Genomic DNA, 4,898 nt, shown 5'->3' with positions numbered 1-4,898 from the left:
ATAAACTTTTCTGTGTGGAGTTTCTTTCTTTTTGCAATGTTCTCATGTCTCTTGTCTAATTTTGCCATTAAATTCTGATTCTAAGTTTGCTTTTTTATTAGGCAGTGTTGTCCTACTGTCTTTTGGTTCCTGATTTGCAAGTAAGGGTTTGCTTTAACCTTTCTGTGCTTGTTGGTGCAGTGGAGAGCTGCAGCTAGTCAGTTATGATAAAAACAGCTGAGAACTAAAACAGTAACTGTTGTATGGAAAGTCTCCTGGTCCATGCTTTTGTGCAGAAGACTAGAAGGTAGATTTTTCTTTTATCTGCTTCAGAATTATAATAAACGCCCGAAAGTTTTATCCTTCTACAGTAAGAAAAAATTAGAATAAAAGAAATAGAATTGAACTAGACACTTTAACACATAATGAATGTGTATTTCCAGTGTACAGATAGTGAAAGAGATATTGATACTGATAACACATAATGAATGTGTATTTCCAGTGTACAGATAGTGAAAGAGGTATTGATACTTACACATCATCTAAAAGTGTTCTGTTTTGTCATGTCTGGCAGTGTTCTTACTGCCAGTAAACATGAAATTCCCTCACCAAAGGAAGTAATATTTGATAAGTATAAGGCAGTGTCCCACTTAAGAACTTTTTTACACTTTCTAAAGGAATAAACTAGCACATGCAGCAGCAGATGTATGTTCTTTTGGTTCATTCTGAGATAAAGTAATAATTTGATAAGGTTCTGCTCTTCCAAGCCATGTTTCCATGGATCTGTCTTGTCCAGTCTTGAGCAACATTAAATGTGAAGAACAGGTAGAAAATCAAGAAATTGAAAGTGGTAATTTGTGCTCTGTGGGCTAGCTCCGTTGCTTCTTAATACAGAAGATGTCTGTGTCCCTCAAAATTAAAAACCAAGACATGTATGTTTTGCTTTGAACATCATGATTTCTTCAAATAGTGAAGAAATGTGTGGTTTCCAAGAATGAGCCTTCTCAGTTCTGTTTCTGAGATCAACCTCGGTATTTCAGATAGCTTGAAGAAAAATGGAGGCAAGCCCTCAAATAACAATGCTGTACTGGCTTAACTTTTTTTTTTAATTCCTTCCCAAGTTTATGACTGCTAGACATGGCTTAAAAAAAAAAAAAGTTTGAATTAAAAACCTTGGGAAAAATTATTTCTCAGTGTAACATTAAATAGAACTTCAAATGTGAATTCAAAAGAGGTTTTACTACTTTAAATTATTTTAATCTAAGGAACAGAACTAAATACCTGATATAAAAGTATGGCTATCTTGAAAGTTTTTTCTACCTTTATTGCTTGGCATGGAAGTTAAATATCAGGATGTATACTCCCTCTGAATTTAATGAATGTGCAGTATATGGAGTCTTTTCTTCATCAACTGAGATTTTGGGCAGTAGGCCAAGACGCACATAAAATTTTTCTACTGTGTAAAAAATTAAAGAATATTCTTAACATACGTTCTCAAATATCCCCTCAAGTTACACTGAAATTACTTCAAGGAAAATACAGTCTATAGCTGTCATTCACTCTTTCACAGCTGTAATACTGGATAAAGAGTAATTACATCAGTGATAGATTTATCACGTTATGATATAGAAGTCCATTTAAATGGGAACCAAAGGTGGGGGGAAAAAGCCCGCTACCAGAAGTGGTGACATAAAAGCTGTATGTGATTAGAAGCTTTTATTCCTCCACATCTCGACTGGAAGTGGAGAAAGAGTACAAATGCCAAAACAGAGGTGTCAGCAGACTGTTACAAGTAAACAAGAATTTTCAGGTGTTTGTTTCTGATATCCAAGAACATGAACACTTCAGAGATTTAGGTTTGACTAAGTTCCTTAATTTCATTAACAGGATTCCATAGTCAGTAATTTACTCTGACTTGTCACTTAAGAGAGATCATGAAATTTGATCATCTCTTAAAATTAGTCAAATAGCTTACACCTGAACTACTACTTGACTGTTTAGACAATGGAAAATGTTCAATGCTCATTAAAAAAGTATTCGCATTGGGTCTTCAACTTTGGTTTTAAAGTTTGCATATTTCTTTCAGCTTCCTCTTTATCTGGTTGACCTTGGTCTTGCAGAATCTTTTTGTGGTAAAAAGCGATCTGGATGCCCTCTTCTAGCATGGGCTTCTTTGTAATTTTTTATCTGATTTAGAGAACTAATAAAAAGGATTCAGTAGCATAGAGTAAAGTATCTGAAAGTACTTTACAAAGCTGTGTTTGTTTCAAATGGATAAAAGCAACAGTATTTTAAAAAGTGTAAACCCAGCAAATATAATTCATTATCCTCTGTCACTTTCTACCACCTTGGCTCTTGTGACGCTCAGCTTGCTTTCATGCATAACAAACCATTTCAAGACACTTTGTAAAATCACAGGTGATGAGCAACACCCAGTCCATTCTTATTTCCATACCACTGAAGTTTTGTCTTTGAAAGACATTCCACTATGGAACCTGTGTAATTCAGAGACAATAAGAGACAGTCAAAAATAAGGTAAATTGAGTATGCTTTCTGTTTTAAAATGACTCTTTTCTGTTAATAATAGGAACCAGCTAGTAAGTGAATATGCTCTGGTTCACAAGCAAACTACTGAAGCGGAGGAAAAAAAAAGCTTATATTTTCACATCTGAAAACTGCAGTTCTTTAAAGATTCTGCCAAGACAGTCTAGTTATGAAGTTTTGAGGCACTTTCAAAAGAGCAATTAAAATTTTTTGAAATCTCTCTGCCAGCTGCCAGGTCTACTATTGATCTCAAGGTTGCACGACTATGTCTCCACAAATGCTGTGAAAGTATGAAGAGCCAAGCAGGAGCTCTTGCATCTTCCATCAGTGGGCCCTAAACACTGCACTAGGAGACCAAAGACAGAACAGCATCTCTGCGTTTGGAAGAGGAACTGCCATTATTCTATGAGTAGAAACAAGATGACTAAAAAAACCAGAAATCTGGTGTAACTTAAAATGAGCCCCAACTTTTGAAGGGAGTGGTAAAATGCTGGAAGTACCATAGAACTGTCGTTTGAAGTTTCAAAAATCTTTCTCTGCATTTCCCTTTGAAAAAGAGAACTAGTTAGTCAAGGTGGGTGAAGTGCAGTCTGAAATAATGTCTGGTTACACCATGTAGCTGCATCTCATATAACTCTATGTAAGTGACTGAGAAACTGTGGGGGTTTTGTTCAGTAATCTTAAGCAGTTACTAAGCTGTCGAAAAAGCCTGTGCTAGTGTTTTTCATCTTGCCAACACTTCTGAACCAAGTCTAAAAGATGTGTCTTTGATATAAAGAATTAACATATACCCAGTAAACATGAGATCAGCAGAAACATCAATCACTGTACAGCAAAGGAGGCTTTGTTTTGCTTTAGATGTGCTCTCTTTCAGAAAGTTTGTCTTTCTCAGAATACCTATGAATTGACTATAGAAACAGTATAAGAGCATCCTGCCTTGAAACAAACAGAAGCTTTTCCCTTACATAACTTAAAAAGAGATTAATGCTGCCAGCACTTGACCCTCCCATTGCCCAAAGATTAAATTTCCCTGCTAAGTAAGTCTAGAGTGAAAATAAAACAATTTATTTTTCCCCCCATGAAATTTTCTGTGCTATGGCATACCACTAGTCTGGTCTTCAGGACTGACATTTCCCTATTATCTTGCTTGGTTTCCTTGGCTCAGTCTCAAAAATAGGATATTTGAAAAGATGTGTCTTTTAGTTACAATTAGGGAACTAAAAGAAAGAAATATATGATAATAAACACTAATGACAGAATTTTGAGTTGAGGGATGGGTTGTTGGTTTGGTTTTTTGTTTTTTTTTTTTTTTTTTTTTTTTTTTTCCCCCAAAAATAAGCTGCAAAATCTGTTTTGGTATTCCTGAGCAATTTTTTAATTTTTTTACCCTCTGTTTTTGCCTGATATTCATATAGAGAGAAAACAGCAGATTGAGCCCAAAGGTATGAAATCATGCTTTTATCAGGGAACACTTATCCTCAGTGCAAACTTATCAGCATTGCTGGGTCAAAAATTATATAGCTGACAGCTATAACATTATAGTCCTTTAAAACCCTTTCAAATAATGACAGCATTGTTCATCTTCTAGAAACCTGTGAGACCACTGAAACCTTTTTAGTTTAGAAAGGATACTGCTTTGATTTTGTGAAGGAAAACTTTAATGTAAGAACACAGTAAATTTTGGTTTATGAATTATGAACTCAAAGGACAAAGTACACAATAAAATAAACATCTTTTTGTGTTAGGTCTGTCTTGTAGTATACTGTGTTTCTCTTTAATGTTGTTGGAGACAGCATTTGTCTTCAATCTATATTATATCACTAAAAACCAAAAAGCAGTTTACTTTTTACAGATGGCATTATGTGAAAACTATTTGTCAGAACTATTTAAAGTTGCAAGAGCAGTAAGAGAATGCACTGGAATACTGAATTAAAAATAATTTTTAAGCTTTAGAAATTTTAGTTGTAAACTATTTATTATTGGCAATATGGCTATTGTACTATTTCATTTTGAAGAAAGAAAAACTCTTTTTTGACTCTTAAATATTATTTTTTTGCATTCCAAGTTAATTTCCAAGAACCAACACTACAGAAAGAGAACAATAAGTGTTGTATGTGAGATTATTCATATAAAATTACTTGGTTAATTCTTTGTTCAAGTTTTGCTGTCAGAAGTGTTCCCATCATCTTGCTGTCAGAAGTGTTCCCATCATCTTACCGGATGAATGTCTAAACAATAGCGTATGGCTTATCTGGAAAATCAGTATTAAGCAATACAGCATAAAGTTGTATTTGTAATGAAGTGATTGTGCTGCCTTTTTAGAGAAAAACAAAACAAACCACCAAAAAAAAAAGCAAACCAAAGACATTTCTCTA

At 34.3% G+C, this 4,898-nt stretch overlaps 1 long non-coding RNA gene across 1 annotated transcript; it reads left to right on the top strand.

The window, feature by feature from the left end:
* The first annotated feature begins 664 nt into the window (after nt 1–664).
* LOC113960837 lies at nt 665–4,617 on the top strand. Its single transcript, XR_003532120.1, has 3 exons — nt 665–804; nt 2,398–2,514; nt 2,752–4,617. It is a non-coding gene; the product is annotated as an uncharacterized LOC113960837 (long non-coding RNA).
* The last annotated feature ends 281 nt before the right edge of the window (nt 4,618–4,898 follow it).

The sequence above is a fragment of the Neopelma chrysocephalum genome, unplaced genomic scaffold (assembly GCF_003984885.1).
Source record: "Neopelma chrysocephalum unplaced genomic scaffold, ASM398488v2 Primary Assembly neopelma1_96921, whole genome shotgun sequence".
Taxonomy (NCBI): Eukaryota; Metazoa; Chordata; class Aves; order Passeriformes; family Pipridae; genus Neopelma; species Neopelma chrysocephalum.
This window is presented reverse-complemented; position numbering and strand designations above follow the sequence as displayed.